At 42.7% G+C, this 18,123-nt stretch overlaps 1 protein-coding gene across 6 annotated transcripts in view; it reads right to left on the bottom strand.

Moving 5' to 3' along the window:
• Positions 1 to 18,123, bottom strand: part of TBC1D22A (TBC1 domain family member 22A) — a 383,821-nt gene that overhangs the window by 222,252 nt on the left and 143,446 nt on the right. The gene's annotated exons all lie outside the window — the stretch shown is intronic.

The raw sequence follows: 18,123 nt of genomic DNA, 5'->3' as shown, positions 1-18,123 counted from the left end.
CATAACACCAACACCCGAGGCAACATGGAGCGAGGGCAGCAGACATTACCCTGCACTGAACCGGAGGAAGCAAACTTAGAGTGGGCCCCTCCTGGAAGTAGGTGACGGTGACATGCCCCCAGCTAGAGCGTGGACGCACCTCGGCCTCAGGACTCTATCACTACTGCTAAGGGACTGCAATGGCAGAGTCCTAAAAAAGATGAGTCTTCCCAAGAGTCGTGTAAACAGTTCGGGGGATGGTGAGAGACTCCTGCTCTCTCTGGAAATGAAAAGAGCTGCAATTTGCTGACAGCCAGCTGTGCACTGGAGTCTTTACTTTTCCTAACAACCTTCTAAGATACTCACTCCTCACAGTGGACTGAGATTACGGCACTGAGAAAGGGTGCCCACACGTCCCACACAGCCCAGAACGTCAAGGCTGAGAATTCCAGCCCAGGTTTCCAGGACTCCCCGAAGCCCAGTCCCTTCAGTTACACTTGAGAGTCTCCACTTTTGATAAACATGTAACTCTCATGCCCTTTTTCCCTGTGACTTACAATTTCAAAGTAAAGTCGATTCCTTAGGTATTTGCAAAGAGAAAATTTAATTTTGATCATGAAAACTACGTATCTTTACTTGGATCATGAGAAATAAAAGTTTGCATATCAGGCAGATACGCAACTTAAGGTCTGCCTGGCAGCCATGAGCACCGTTCCCTGCTCTGCAAACTCACCCATTCACTGGGTCAGAAAGCCTTGCCTCTGCCATTCTGTTTTTCCTTTTGAGAAAATAAAGATGGCAAGAAAAGCAAACAGAAAAAACATAAAAAGGCACATATCAAGTATAAACTCCCATGCACTGCAAAGTGGGAGTCCAACTTTCTCAAGAGTGAAAAGCCTAAACGCTGGAGACCGCTTGGCCACATACCCTCAACTCGGCCTGGCTCATCCCCACGCCCTGTCCCCACCTCTGCTTCCTCTCACACTAAAGCTGTGCTTCCAAAGACCAGAAAATGAAACAGAACTGAACCTTCAGTCCTGTTGGTCACATTTCCCAGGCTCAGGGGCCAGGTGGTAGGTGGTCAACACCCACCCCAGGCAGCACAGATAGCGAACACGGGCATCGGAGTGCAGAGGCTGCCGGCCAGCGCCGCCCTGGCACAGGGGGTGTGCCTACCCCTGAAAAACCCCTCCAGTGGTCTCTCCCTGTCTCTGCCCTCAGAATCGAATAGAATCCCTGTGTGGAAGTGGCCAGAGGTGGCAGAGACTCAGGAGAGGAAGATGAACTTCCTCTCACTCCCTCAGAAACTACATTGTTTCCCTCCCACTGGGTCAGCCAAGACAGCCCTGTCTGACAACAGAACTTTCACAAACCTCAATTTGTCTCCACAGCTTTGAGTAATTCCAAGCCATGCTGAAAATCCTGGACCGGGAGCAACCTCACCTTCTACTGAGGAAGGAAAGATACCACTTACCTAACGGGGAAGCCCACCTGCGTCCCCAGGAACTGACCTCACTTTGGCTGTCCTCTGCTCCCTGCTAGGAGCACACTGTGGTTGTGATCATGAGCAACTTTTGTTTATTTGGAGAAGGTGCTCCTGAGAAGAATGCCACCTGCCAGAACTGCTGATGGATCCTAACATAAAGATAGGAATGGAAGGCAGATGGGTGCTAGGCAGAAAATGTCAAATTTCTGGAGGGAGAAAATGCAGGTAGCAAAAGACAATGGCAGCCAGCAAGCTCCCGGCTCCCGGAACTTCCTTCCACACCATACCGAAAAGCAAGAAAGGCAACGCTTAATGCACCAAAACCCTGTCCTCACAGACGAATGCAACACTGCCAGTGAGAAGGAATCATCTCCCCTCTCCCCTCAGCACCCACCCAGGGCTCCGCGAGCGGTGGAAAACCATGGGGAGGAGAAGACAATGGGAGGGGGCATGGGAAATGGTGTCAACTTCCCACTACCTTTTATGAGGCAAGCATCACATTTATTCCTAAACCTGAGGCAAACGGTAAACACCACTACCACTCACGGACACAACGCAAAAGCTGAACGACAGATACTGTAAACACATGAACCAGCAAAAAATCACCACCACATCTGAATTCTTAATAGGTCTTTCTCTGGCCTTTACTCTTTGAGGTGACAAGCTGGTGGAGAAAGCATGACTTCTGGGGTCGGTACAGCAGCCACGCCACGGTCTTGACAGGCAGCCTGGGGCATTCACAACAATAAGGCCCGGTGGTGTCGCCAGAGACCCTGTGAGGGTGACAAGTTGTAATGTAACTACGTGCTTAGCACAGTGTCTGTCACAGAGGCCACTGCTAGGCACCGTCATCTTCGCTAGCAGAGTCTTGCTTTGACTAGCACAGAACTTACACCTCCTGTAAACGCACAAATGGCGGTGTGCATGAGCCAGGAAAGAAACCTCGTAACAACAGAATAAGGCACTTCTCAACAATTAATCCATTAGTAAGCAGAGATTTGTTTTGCCCAGGTTGTAACACTGAATTGGAAATACAAAAAAAAAAATACCATAAGGATCTCGTAACTAAATGCCATTAATTTTGTAAAGTCCCTTAACATTTCTAGGAACAAAATTAAAATAATGCATAATGCGCAGCAGCAACCAGAAATGGATAAAAAAAACGAAGCTCCATCAGAGTGGTCTTGACCATACCCCTCTACATGGCTTTAAAGGCATTGAGAAACAGACCCAGGAAAGAGGGTCCATGACATTTCTGAAACCTTCAGTAAAGTGTGGGGCCAGGCGTCTCTCTGTGGAGAAGAGGATCCAGTGTCTTCCGGACATTCCCAAAGGCACAGCCCCCAAACCACAGGCCCTCCCAGCACGCAGCAGGCACCCTCTGCCGGCTATAGCCTACGTGGGTGAATTTACTCTTACAAGTTTTCAAAGGAGCTGGTTTGAATTACCAAAGTTTCTGCATATTAAAGTATGCGGTATTTCTATTAGGAGGGTTAAAAGTGGGAGGATACCTCTTATGTATTTGTTTATTTCCTCTTACAGCCAGAACCACTTCAACGATGACGGCAATTTTAAAACAGGAAATGAAGAGAAACTCATTTTTTAAAAAAGAAAATGCATTGGGAAAAACATGAAACTGCATTTCAGTGGAACAGAAATAGAACTTGTTCTCTGAAGGAAAAGGGCTACATGAACAAGGATAAAAACCCAACATCTCAGCCTTGAGGACCAGATTCAAATAAATAAGAACTCAGGAGTGTATCATTAGAAAAACCAGATACTGGAGAAAGGAATCCTTTGATTTAACTATGAGCTGCAAGCATAAAAACCACATGACCTGTAATCCCAGCTCTTAGGGAGGCAGAGGCGGGAGGATAGCTTGAGCCCAGGAGTTCGAGACCTGCCTGGGCAATATAGCAAGACCCCGTTCTCCACAAAAAGGAAAAAAACAAAAAGACCAAAAAAAAAACCACATGACCAAGTAATTCCATGGCAGGCTCTGAGGCAGTGACTTCCGAAGCGGTCTGCAGTCCAGAGGTAGAACAGGAGGCAGCAGAATGCTGGAACGGAAACGGGGGGGCCTTACAAGCCACTTAACCTCCCCATATCCCTTCTTCCATACTAAGGGCAGTCGTTTCTACCTTACAAGGCTGCGGTGAGAATTAGGGAGATATACAGTAAAGCTAATCCTCTGTAAATTTAGCTTAGGTGAATTCATGTAAGGTAGGAAGGAGAGCCTCTTATTTATCCCCATAATCCACACCATTTAAGCTAGATATTGTCTTTTGCTCCAAATAAATGGAAGCCGGGATTTAAATGCAAGGAAAAACAAATGGGTTAATTCTTGGATGTTGACTATCAGGGTCCCCAAGTTCTACTGACTTCGGGGACTTTGAGGGTGGTCATGACTCCCCACAATTTCACTTTAAAACCTAACCCAACCTATCTACCACGATATGCACAGAACACTCGGCCTAGAGTGAAAACTCCGTAAATGTCCGATACTATAATACAATATGCAAAATGCTTCACCAAAACCAGTGTGGGGTAAATACAGGAGCAGACTGCAGGCGGGTGTGGTCTGATGGGGGAGAGTGAGAAACACCTAGAGAATAAAGAAAATGGAAAACAAGGTCCCAAAACCAGGTCAAGGCCAAGGAAAGGGCTGACTTTCTTCCGGGGCAGCTTATGATGATATACAGGATCCACCTCATCATTTACAAGGAATGCTAACATCGTCCTCTGCATGAAAGTACATCAGGGAATTGCAAGATGCTGACTCAGGCACTGCATTTCCATAAAACAGACCAAACCGAGCCCTCCACTGCTGCCTCAAAAAGGAGTCGACACACATGTTAGGGAGGAGCACGGTTGTATGTGCAAAGTTCCCAGCACACTGGGTCCAGGAGACCGTTGGGCACATGCTTGCTTCTGCCACACTAGCACACTCTACGCAGGAGGCCTGCAGTCTCCGGGTTCCAACTCAATTTTTGTTTCACCACACACAAGCGTGCATGCCCACAAGCAGACACATACACACACACACACACACCCTTGTCTTTGCTGACTTTCTCATCAGGCCAGTTGAATAAGGTACCTTTAGGATGAAAATTCACATGTCAGTACTGGAGAGTGTATTAATTGCTCCTGGCTCTTCAATTCACTGAGTCGCTTAGCATCTTTGAGCTTGTGCCCATGCGCACGCAGCCTTGCATGTGAATGCTAAAGCATCTAACCATGAATGAAGTACATCTGCAACACAGACACAGATGTTTGTCCTGTCAAGCCAATCAAAGACCTATTAATAACCAAGGTAAAGAAAATACCACAGAGTAAGATGGCACTCTCTCACATGGTAGTGAGACTATACATATTCATTTCTTGCTGGAAAACAACCTAGCAAATGTTATCCAGACCTAAAAATACTCACAGCCATTGATTCAGTGGTGCCCCTTCTAAGAATGCATCACAAGACTAGTCCACAACACATTCGGGATTGGTTTACTGAGCCATCACATGCAACATCAACAATAAAAAAGTGCAAACTACACAATGTTTGTCGATAGAAAACTGACAATCATATCTCCTTACAACAGAATAATAAGCTTCGACTTTTTTCGAACTGTTCAACTGAGATATAATTCACATGCCACCTAATTATTTAAAGTGGTTTTTCATATAGTCACTAAGTTGGGTAACCACCACTGCAATCTAATTTTACAACATTTTGCTCCCCCCCAAAAGAAATTCTGTACCCATTAACAGTCAATCCCCTGGCCCCACATTCTAATTTCTCCACGTCCCTGCCAACATTTGTTATTGTTAATTTGTTATTGTTAATCTTTTTGACAGGAGCCATCTTTGTGGGTGTGAAGTGGTATCACACTGTGGTTTCCGATTTGTATTCCCTATTAATGATGTTGGCCATCTTTTCATATATATATTGGTCATTTGTGTATTTTCTCAGGAGAAATATCTATTCAAATACTCAGCCCATTTTAAAATTACATTTGTCTTAATATTGAGTTGGACGAGTTCTCTGTATATACTAGATATGAGTCTCTTTTCAGATATGCAAACATTTTCTCCCATTTGCAAACATTTCTCCCATTCTGGGGAATGTTTTTTCATGTTCTTAAGGGTATTATTTATAACATGAAAGTTTTAATTTTGATGAAATCCAATTTATCTATCCTTTGTCCCTTTTGCTTTTGGTGTCATATCTCAGAAACCATGGCCTAACCCAAGGTTATGAAGATTTATTCATGTTTTCCTTCAAGAGTTTTATGCTTTCAGTTCTTACGTTTAGGTCATGAGTCACTTTATTTTTTGAGTATACAGAGAAGCAGGAGTGGAACTTCATCTTTTTACATATCAATATCTAATAACCATCCCAGGACTACTGGCTGGAAAACACAAATTTCCTCATTGAATTCTCTTGGCATTTTTGTCAAAAATCAATTGACCATAAATATGAAGATTTATCTCTGGATTCTCAGTTCTAGTCTGGTGATCTACATGTCTGTCCACATGGCAGCATCACAGTCTCAATTAATGCAGTTTTGTAATAAATTCTGATACCAGAATGCATAATCTTTGTTCTTTTTTTTCAAGATGTTAAGGCTATTCTGGGTCCTCTGAATTCCAAAATTAATTTTAAGATGAGATCAACAAATTCTGCTAAGCCATTTAGGCTTTTCATAGGGATTGCACTGAATCTTTACATCAATTTGGGGGAAAATGCCACCTTAATAAAATTAAGTTTTCCAATCCATGAACATGGGATGCCTTTCCATTTATTTAGATCTTCTTTATTTCAACAATAATTTGTAGTTTTCAGAGTGTGAATCTTGCACTTCTCTTGCTAAATTTATGTCTAAGTATTTTATTCTTTCTGATGTAAATGGATTTTCCTAGTTCCATTTTTTAAATATTTCATTGCAAGTGCATAAAAATGTAACTAATTTTTTTTATCTTGATCTTGCATCTTACAAACCTGAATTGGTTTATAAGCTTTCATAGTTTTCTAGTGGATTCCTTAGTTTTTCTACATACAACATCCTGTCATTTATAAACAGAGGTAGTTTTGTTTCCATTCTGGATGACTTTTCATTTTCCTGCTTAACTGCCTTAGCTAGAACCTACACTAAAATAGAAGTGGCAAAAGTAGACATCCATATCTTTCTTACTCCTGATTGTAGGGAGAAAACTAGGGTGATGTTAGTCATAGAATTTTCATAGAAGCCTTTACTAGAGAGGAAGTTCTCTTCTATTCCTAGTTTGTTGAATGTTGTTGTTTTTTTTAACCATAAAAGGGGTGCTGGATTTTGTCAAATGTTTTCTCTGTATCAGCTGAGATGATCATGTCCTTTATTCTGCTAACACAGCATGTTACAGTGATTGATTTTGAAATGTTGAACCCTCCCAGCATTCCCGAAATAAATTCCACTTGTAATGATGCCTAATCCTTTCACTATGTTGCTAGATTCAGTTAGCTAGGACGTTGCTGAGGATTTTAAGTCCATCTTGATGAGGAACACTGTTCTATAGATTTCTTTCCTTGTTACATCTCCATCTCACTTTGGTCTCAGAGTGATACTGGCCCCATAGAATGAGGTGAAAAGTGTTACCTCCTTTTCTGTTTTTGGGAAGTGTCTATGAAGAAATAGAGTTAATTCTTTGTTAAACATTTGATAAAATTCACCAGCAAACTAGTCCTATGATTGATTAAAATTAATTAATTTTAAATTGTTAATAATTAAATCTCAGAGAGAAATATACTTTAGGAATTGGCTCTCACAATGGTAGGAATTGGCAAGTCTGAAATCTGTGGGTTAGACCAGCAGGCTAGAAACTAAGTCAGGATTCCCCATGATGCAGTCTTGAGACGAATTCCTACTTATTCAAGAAACTTCAGTCTTCCCGTTCACGGCCTTCAACTGATTAGATAAGGAGACCCACTTACACTGTGGAGGATAATCTGCTTTACTCAAAGTCCACTGATTTAAATGTTAATCACATCTAAAATACAGCTAGACTGCAGCTACAAACAGATTGGTGTTTGACTAAACAAGAGGGTACCATAGCCCAGCCAACCTGGCATAAAATTAACCATCACAGTCAGTTTTGGCAATTTGTGTCTTCCTAGGAGTTTGTTTCATATACATGCCTAGTTTGCAGAGTTGTTCACAGTATTCCTTTAATGCTGTATATTTCTTAAATTACTCATGAATTTAGTAATGAGTTCTCTCTCTCTCTCTCTCTCTTTCTCTCTCTCTCTCTCTCTCGTCAGTCTAGCTACAAGTTTGTCAATTTTGTTCATATTCTCAAAGAACCAACTTTGATTTAGTCTATTATTCTACTCTGTTTCACTTATTTCTGTTTCAGTCTTCATTATTTTCTCCTTTCTGTGTGTTTTGGCTTTGTTTTGCACTTCTTTTTCTAAGTTTCTGAAACAGGAAAGTTAATGATTTGAGATTTTTTTAATTACAGTCAGTTACAACTATAAATTTTTCTTGGCTCACTGCTTTAACTGCGTCCTATAAGTGCTGATATATTATGTTTTCATTTTCTTCATCTCACAACAATCTCTAATTTCCCTTACAATTTCTTCTTTGACCCACTGGTTATTTAGCGTGTGTTCTAAAATGTCTACATATTTGTCATTTTCTTCCAGTTTCCTTCTGTTACTGGTTTCTAACTTAATGCCACTGTGGTCAAAGAACACACTTTGTATAAACTCCATCTTTTCAACAGTGTGAAGGCTTGTCTGGTGGCCTGGCAGATGGTCTATTCTAGAGGCTGCTCCACAAGCCCCACGTGTGTCCTGCTGCTGTTTGGTGCAGTGTTCTGTGGATATCTACTAGATCTAGTCGGTTTTCTGTGTTGTTTATTCTTCTAGTTTTTGGCCTATTTGTCTAGCTTTTCTAACCATTATTGAAAGCAGTATGTTGCTACTTTTAAACAACGCATTTTTTAAAATATTTAATGACACTGGAAAAATGCTTAGATACCAAGCAAAAAGCAGTATTGAAATGTGCATGCATAATATAATATTATATAATATCCACTATGAAAAAGAGTCTATAGACTAAAAGGCCAGAAAAAAATTAGCTAAACATTCAAGTGACAGCTTCTGGGATGATAAAACCATACTGTAATTAAAATTTCCAATTTTTTGAACAGTAAATCCATTACCCTAATTATTTCCAAAATGTTTTTAACTAGAAAATACGAATCCATATGAGTCATGGGCAATACAAAGATGTGCACCTGTGCTGTCAGTTCAGGGCTGCAAAGCCAGCAACCGCCCCTCTCCTGTCCCACCCACCAGCAACCCCAGGGGGCTCTCGGCTCGTCTCAACTTGTCTCACAGAACTACCACAGAAAATGTGCTACGCTCAGATGCTTTGGTTTTAACCTTTCGGTGTTTCTGAGATTAACTGTGGAGACACAAGCACCTAAACTATGAGGAACACTCGAAGAAGTCAGGCAAAGGAGGTATTGGGCAGTAGCCTTGGTTTAGACAATGCAAAAAAACAAGGTAGAGTGAAGTGAAATTTAAATGCAAACAAGGAAAGCTAAAACAAATCATTCTCAAGCTGTAACTTATCAATGAGAAACTAGCACCAGTTGTTCCTGCCCTCGCTGTCACTCGAAGCCCTATTAATACTCTGATAATGGAAATAGGCAAAAGAATGATGGTGCTGCTAAAATCCAGCCTTAAGCACGTTCTCTGCATTATTTCTCTCATGTGTCGCCCTGGCTGCAGGGATTTTACCTGCCACCCCGACGGTATGCTAATCACAACTCCAGCAGACCTCCAGCTCCAGGAGCCATATGTTAGAATGTCCTCTCTGGGCAAAACTACATGCTTAAGAACAATCTATGCTTCAGGAATCTGACTTACAAACAATAATATAAAAATCAGTATTCTTTTTGTGTGTGTGTCTGTGAGATGGAGTTTCGCTCTTGTTGCCCAGGCTGTAGTGCAATGGCACAATCTTGGCTCACTGCAACCTCCACCTCCTGAGTTTAAGCAATTATCCTGCCTCAGCCTCCTGAGTACTGGGATTACAGGTATGCACCACCACACCCGGCTGATTTTTGTATTTTTAGTAGAGATGGGGTTTCTCCACGTTGGTCAGGCTGATCTCGAACTCCTGACCTCAGGTGATCCACCCGCCTCAGCCTCCCAAAGTGCTGAAATTACAAGCATGAGCCACCGTACAATAAATATTCTTAATGTTCTTAAGTAAATGCACTGTTTATTCCAATCCCATAGCACATTTGCTTTCAAGAGTAACTTAAGAGAAAATGATGTAAAAAAATCAAGTCAATGAGATATTAAACATAGTGATGGTGTGAATCATTGTAAAATACTCTTCACCTTCCAAAATGTAGTCCTATGGCTCCCATGCAGCACAACCAACATCTGGCCCTCCGAGTTATCAGTCCAGGGTACTCAGTCAAGGTTGTTTCTACATTTAAGTAGCACAGAGGCATCAGAGATGGGGAGCGGGGCAAACACTTCTTTGTTTCTTGCTATGCTAAAAATATTTAAACTAAAACACAATTTTCTGCTTGAATTGTGGAATTCAAGGTGGTAGAATAATGCTCCTTAATTCAAAATCAAATTTAACAAACTGAAAAGGAGAATGACGGCTGCTGCTTGAAAAGCACAGGCTTTCCTTAAAAGTCACACCGTGCCTAAAGGAAAGAAAAACTAAAAAAACTTCAGCAACAGTGAATGGTTTCACAAATTACGCACATGATCTCAAGAGAGTATTATGTACAGAAGGTAGAAATGATTTTCATAAAGATTTCTCAATACAGGGAACAGCCCGTAAGGTTAAATGGGGAAAAAACATGAAACAAAATGTTATAGATAATATGCACTTGACAATGTAAATACAACACACAGAAATAAAGACCTGGAGGAAATACAGGAAACAGGTGCTCACGCACAGTGGCAGGCGCCGCCCGGTGGCCACACACAGGACGGCAACCCCTGAGTGAGCACTGAGCGGGCAAGTGCCTGGGACCCTGGCGCAAAGGACGGGCTGGAACCACAGCTCAGGCGCCAGGCCGGATGAGTCCTCCTTCCCCCCAGCCCAGACCTAGACACTGGGACCAGAGCAGCCCGGAGAAGAGACCCAGGCTAGCTCAGAAGCCCAGTCCCGGGTGGGGCAAGAGGTGGGGAAGGGCCCAGACCCACACTGCTTGCCACACAGAGGTGATACCATGGCGCCACCCCCAAGGAACTGAAGTAGAGTCCGGACTCTCCACATGCAGATGACCACTGGTCTCTTGGGAGCAGAGAAAGCAGGGAGACCCTTCTCCAGCCCTCCCAGTGTGGCTGTGCGGGGAGAACGGATCTTAATCAAAGGGGAGGCTGCACAGTGAGAAGACAGGCTTCGTAAGTCTTCTCAACAGTGGGATGGCCAAGTATTTTAACTGCTCCTTCATAACTTACCTATGCTTTCCACTAGCTCTATACTGTTCCTATTAAAAGTACTTAAAAGCCATGTTTTTACATTGCTCTATAACACTGAAGGAACATACTTCAAAATAGTAAGAGCAAACTATGACAAACCAAGAGTCAGCAGCACACTGAATGCCAAAAGCTGGAAGCATTCCCCTTGAGAACCGGAACAAGACAAGGAGGCCCACTCTCAAAACTCCTATTCAACATAGTACTGAAGTCCTTGCCAAAGCAATCAGGCAAGAGAAGGAAGTAAAAGGCATCCAATAGGAAGAGAGGAAATCAAACTGTTTGCAGTCAGTATGATTCTATGCATATAACACCCCATGGTCTCTGCCAAAAAGCTCCTAGATCTGATAGATCCAGCAAAGTTTTAGAACACAAAAATCTATGTACAAAAAGCAGTAGCATTTCTATACACCAGCAATGTCCAAGCTGAGGGCCAAATCAAGAACACAATCCCATTACGACAGCCACAAAAAGAATAAACTACCTAGGAATACAGCTAACCAGGGACATGTAAGATCTCTACAATGAGAATTACAAAACACTGCTCAAAGAAACCAGAGATGAACACATAAATGGACAACCATCCTATGCTGATGGATAGGAAGAATCACTATTGTTAAAATGAACACACTGCCCAAAGCAATTTACAAACTCAGTGCTATTCCTATTAAACTACCAATAAATGACATTTTTTGCAGAATTAGAAAAAAACTATTTTAACATTCACATGGAACCAAAAAAGAGTCTGAATAGCCAAAGCAATCCTAAGCAAAAAGAACAAAGCTAGAGACATCACAATATTCAGACTTGTAAATATACTTGTGGGCATACTTGAAACTATACTTCAAGGCTACAGAAACAAAAACAGCATGGCACCAGTACAAAAAGAGACACAGAGACCAGTGGAACAGAACAGAGAACCCAGAAGTAAAGTCACACATTTACAGCCAGCTGATCTTCGACAAAGTTAACAAAAACACGCAATGGGGAAAGGAATTCCTACTCAATAAATGGTGCTGGGATAACTGGTCAGCCATACACTGAAGACTGAAACTAGACCCCTTTGTTATACCAAAATCAACTCAAGATAGATTAAAGACTTAAATAAAAAACTTAAAACTGTATACACCCTGGAAAATAACGTAAAGAAATACCACTCTGGACATAGACCCTGGCAAAGATTTCATGACCAAGATGCCAAAAAAATTGCATGGCAAAAAAAAAAAAAACTATCAACAGAGTAAACATACAACCTACAGGAGAAAATATTTGCAAATGATGCATCCAACAAAGGTCTAACATCCAGAATCTATAAGGAACTTAATGAGCAAAACACAACCCCATTAAAAAGTAGGCAAGGGACACAGACACCTTTCAAAAAAAAGACATATATGTGGCCAACACACATATGAAAAATGTTCAACCGCACTAATCATTAGAGGAATGCAAATCAAAACCACAATGAGATGCCATCACACACCAGTCAGAAAGACTATTATTAAAAAGTCAAAAAACAACAGATGCTGGCGAGGTTGCATACAAAAGGAAATGCTTATCCACTGCTAGTGAGAATGTAGATAGTTAAGCCACTGTGGAAAGCATTTTGGCGATTTCTCTGAGAACTTAAAACAGAACCACTATTCAACCCAGCAATCCCATTATTGGGTATGTACCCAAAGGAATATCAACTGTCCTACCATAAGGAAATATACATGTGTATGTTCATCACAGCACTATTTATAATAGCAAAAATATGGAATCAACCTAAATGCCCATCAATGGTGGACTGGGTAAAGAAAATGTGGTACATACACACCATGGAATACTATTCAGCTATAAAAAAGAATGAGATCATATCCTTTGCGGCAACATGGAGGTGGAGGCCATTATCCTAGAAGAACCAGTGCAGGCACAGAAAACCAAATACCGCATATTCTCACTCATAAGTGGGAGCCAAAAATGGAGGACACATGGACACAAAGAAGCAAACCACAGACACCAGGGCCTAGTTGAGGGTGAAGAGCAGGAGGAGGGTGAGAATCAAAACACTACCCATCAGGTATTATGCTCATTACCTGAGTAACTAAATAACCTGTACACCAAACCCCTGTGACTCACAATTTACCTGTATGAAAAACCTGTACATGTACCCTTGAACCTAAAATAAAAGTTAAAAATAAATAAATAAATAACATACTGGTCGGGCACGGTGGCTCGTGCCTGAAATCCCAGCACTTTGGGAGGCTGGGGTGGGCAGATCACTTGAGGTCAGGAGTTCGAGACCAGCCTGGCCAACATGGTGAAACCCCATCTCTACTAAAAATACAAAATTAGCCAGTCGTGGTGGTAGGCGCCTATAATCCCAGCTACTTGGGAGGCTGACGCAGGAGAACAGCTTGAACCCAGGAGGCAGAGGTTGAAGTAAGCCAAGATAAACATAATGTTAACTTCAAAAAATAAGTATTATATATTGTTTTGATGTTTAAACAAATATTAATAAGCAAAGTGCTCTATAAACACAAAACTTTCTGTAGGGATCCAATTCAACAGAGCTTCTCCAATCTACTGAGCTTCTCTACACAAAGCATGACACACACGTGAGACACAGTTCCCAGATTCGATGAGCAGCGAACCTACCTGGGAGAGGCACAACAGGAAAAAGGAAAACAGAGCACACATCAGGAATGAAACGGAATCACAGTCTTCAAGAGTTTTAGGGAATATATGGAAATTTTACCTTTATATATTTCCCTTCTAAAAAGTTAAGGTGTAATTGTCATAGGAAATGACCAAATGATTATTAGAATAATGAAAGAATACTCAGCTTTAAGCCAGGCACAGTGGCTCATGCCTGTAATCTCAGCACTTTGGGAGGCCAAGGAAGAAGAATTCCTTGAGTCCAGGAGTTTGAGACCAGCTAGGGCAATACAGCTAGATCCTGCTTCTACAAAAAATAAAAAATTTGCCAGGCGTGGTGGTGCATGCCTACAATCCCAGCTACTTAGGAGGCTGAGGTGGGAGCATCACTTAAACCTGGGAGGTTGAGGCTGCCATGAGCCATGATCACACCACTGCACTCAGCCTGGGCGATAGAGCAAGACTGTCCCTCTCCTTCATTCATTCATTCATTCATTCATTCATTCATACATACATATATACATACCTAATACTCAGCTTTAAGCCTGGAAGAAAACACCAGTGTGTGCATCCATTATAAGAGGGTTAAACAGTCGCATAAAGGTTGCCTCTTACGACAGGGAATTTGGCACTGGGCAGAAAGGCTGTCCATACTGGGCGGGTATGCTGGGCTGTGGGGAGAACAGCAGCACCCAGGAATTTATTAATTTATCTTTGCAAATAATGATTTCTATAGTCGACATCCCTTCTCCTCTGAGTTTTTATCACAGTTTGAGAGTAAGAGGCAGAACTCGGTCTCTTTAAATTAATATGAAGTTCACTCAAGTCTACCCAAAAAAAAGATTGAAAGATAATGACAAATGTTGACCAGGATATGGACAAACTCATGCAGGAAGAGGAAGCAAAGCTCCCTGCACACTGCTGCGGGCGTGGAAGATGGAGCCGCCACATGGTTAAACACAGAGTTACACGTGACCCAGCAATTCCACTCCCGGTTATAAACCAAGAGAAATGGAAACGCACATCTACGTGAAAACTTGTACATGAATATTCATAGCAATGTGATTCCTGTTAGTCAAAATCTTAGTCAAAAATGGAAACAACATTAGTCGAAAAATTGAAACAACTGAAATGTCCATGAGCGGCTGAGTGGAGAAACACGTGCGGCGTCCCCACCACAGACCGTTATCCGGCTACAGGAAGGAAGAAGTACTGATTCGTGCTGCGGGGAGGAACCTTGAAAGCATGATGCCGAGTGGAAGGGCCTGGCTACTCAGGAGTGGCCATTTCCTGCCTGGAACATCACAGGCACCACTGCCACGCTCCAGCATTTCCCTCCTGCCGTGGAACCAGAGGGGCACGCGACAGGCCAGGAGCTGTGGATCTTGAGGGGCCCTGGACACATGGCGAATGAACATCCCCAGAAAGAGCGCAGCTCCCACTCAGGCTTCATGGATCTGTCTGCTGTTGCCCGAAAGCCCCTGAAGAAATCCCACACCCAGGGGATTTCTTACACCTTCGATTAACAGGGATTCTGTCCTGTACTTCAACTTCAAAGAAAGAGGAAAATCCAAGTAGCAACGCAAGCTCGCCCCCAGAAGCAGGCCAGCTGCAGCTCAGGAGGCAGCACACACCCGGGCTAGCGCCACAGGCAGGAGGCTCAAGGACTGGCGGGTGCTCAGGCGTCAAAACCAGACTCCCATTACCAGGTTCTACCCTCTGAAGGAACAGTCCACTTGAAGAGCCTCACTAAGCAGAGCATCGGAGGTTTACTGGCTTGAAGACCCAGCAAACTAAGAGTTCAGCAGACCAGAACAGCCTCTCTGAAGGGCACCCGTGCCTCTGCCGGTGCTGGAGGCTGCGGGTCCCTGGTCTGTGAGCTTGCCAAGAAACTCTCCAATCTCATCCATGCAGCTGCCAGACTCAATGTTCAAAGACAAAAACCCAAGCACCAGGGCTGGGGGTTTTACACGCCCCTGGGACTCCACCCCAAGCTTCTCCTTCTCAGCATCGAGGCCCAGACGGCCCCGTCCTTCCTCCCAGTGCCACTACTTGTCACTGTGCCTTGGATTCCAGGCTGGCCCTCCTGCTGCCCTCCCTGAACGCCCGGCCTCAACCTGGCTCTCCCTCATCCCATGAGATACGGCTAAAATGTCACTTCATCCTTGAAGCCTCCTCTGACCCCTAAATGGGGACAGGTCCTCACAGCAGCCCATGCTTCCTCTTGATAATGTGAATGCTAATTACTTTATTAAGACTTTAAATTACTCATCTACAATCTGTCTCCTGTGCTTTAACCACAGGCTCCAAGAGGGCAGGGATCAGGCTTTCCTTGGTCTGTTGCCCCAGCTCCCACAGCACAGGGCCAGGAGATGCTCTGTCAACACTCACTGAATTGAACTGAAGTCACCTCCCAACCCAGTGCCCTGCACCAGACCTAGCACCAGGGCAGGTGGTCCATGAAGGGCTGCATAAATGACAAAACTGTCACCCTAAGGAAGCTGGACAGCACCCCACGCAAGTTAAACGTGTCTTTACAGCATAATGAAATGGATTTATAATATACTATGTTGTAAACGTTTCTTTACAACAAAGTGAAATGGACTTGGACTATACTAATGAACATTCCCCAAAGAGAGGAAGCAAGATCTAGAAAGGACTACAAATGCAACAACCACATGTGAAATCCGGGACCAAACATTTTTCTAGGTCCGCTTCATAGTCAACTGACAGAAATAAATGGTACGTTTTACACAGATGTTCAGAAGTGACACTGTACACCCACAATGTGTAGTTGTGTTCTGATGTGTGCATGTGTGTGCATGTGTGTGTGATGGGGATGCGGGAAGGCAAGGAGAGCGTCCCTGAGCTCATCTGAAAACGCCACTTACAGGACACAAATTCCATTTTCTCTTGCCTTTCTGCTGGACAATTAAGATCATGGTCATGCCCCTTCATCCTGTCTTGCAGATAATCAGGCAAATGCATTAAGAATCACTTGGGTCTTACAACAGAAGTTGGTGGTAAAGTACTTAAGACAAACTTATTTACCACATTAATTAAATGGTCTATTTAACATGGAATATCAATTCTCTAATCACATCTCAGTTGAACTTCTCCTTTCAATTAACAACGCTGAAGTCTACTGACAGAGGTCCTACTGTTCTAGGATCATTAAGAGCATTTTCATTATCTGTCAAATGAGGGGTAAGAGGCAGAAAAGCAAGCACCCTCAGGAGCAGCCTCTCCTCTACTTAAGAGATGATTAGGGAGTGAGCAGCAGCAGCTCTCATTAGTTGCTTAGCAATGAGGCAACCTCCTATGAAATCATAAATGGGGACAACATGTGAGAGGGGTTGCAATGAAATTCACTACATGGCTATGTCCCCATCCTCAGAGGATAATCTGTCCTTGGGTAAAGCTCATCTCTCCAGATTACAGCAAGGGTGTGACTCTGAAGCCAACCATAAACTGCAAAGGCTAAAACAGCATGTAATGAAAACAGGCAAGCACCAGGTCCGGAAGGCTTGCAGGAAGACAAAACCGGTTTAAATTCAAATGCAGCAACAAAACAGTCAAGTCCCCCGGCTCTCCTATTTTTTATTCACAGATGAATTAAAAAGCAGATCCTCACTTTTATCATCAGAGGTTTTAACTTAAAACATATTCAAAACAGATTCAGTTATGTTACAGTTGACTGTGATAAAGAAAAGATACATAGTACTCAAGAAGAAACAGCATAGCGCAACCTACACTGTTCAACCAGTTACAAGTAATTAATATTCTCAGAACACAAAATGTTACTAGTATATCAAAAGCAGAAAAGTGATGAAATGCCACAGAAAAGCAATTAAAGATTTGGTTTTCAGCTTGTAAGCAAAATATACCACTGATATTCTATCACATTAACCTTGTCCATTTAAATTCAAACCATTCTGGGCACAGCGGCTCACGCCTATAATCCCAGCACGTTAGGAGGTCGAGGCAGGTGAATCATGAGGTTAGAAGTTCAAGACCAGCCTGGCCAACATGGTGAAACCCCGTCTCTACTCAAAATACAAAAATTAGCTGGGCTTGGTGATGCATGCCTGTAATCCCAGCTACTCGGGAGGCTGAGGCAGGAGAATCACTTGAACCAAGGAGACAGAGGTTGCAGCGAACCAAGATTGCGCCACTACACTCCAGCCTGGGCAACAGAGCAAGACTCCATCCCATAAATAAAAAAAATAATTTCAAACCATTAAAGCCAGCACTGTGCTGGCCTTTAGAATAAACTACACTCCCCAAGTACACTATTTATCTTCACATATTGTTAAAAAGAAGATATTAATAATTCACAACTGCAACTTCATGTCTTCAGTGGTTGAGCATGTGGATTAAAGACATTTTGGAAGCTGTTGTCAATGAGAAAACTCTTTCTCTAAGATTACTTATCATTAATAACATTAAACTGAAGGGCAATTTTCGATATTTTTATAATTATGCATAGTAACACACAGCAAGTCCACTAAAGTTCAAGTTTAACGTT

Source organism: Aotus nancymaae, unplaced genomic scaffold (assembly GCF_030222135.1).
Source record: "Aotus nancymaae isolate 86718 unplaced genomic scaffold, 86718_ANA_hifiasm-v0.15.2.pri h1tg000076l, whole genome shotgun sequence".
In the NCBI taxonomy this organism is placed as follows: Eukaryota; Metazoa; Chordata; class Mammalia; order Primates; family Aotidae; genus Aotus; species Aotus nancymaae.
The sequence above is the reverse complement of the archived record's forward strand: the minus strand, read 5'-3'. Positions and strand labels throughout refer to the sequence as shown.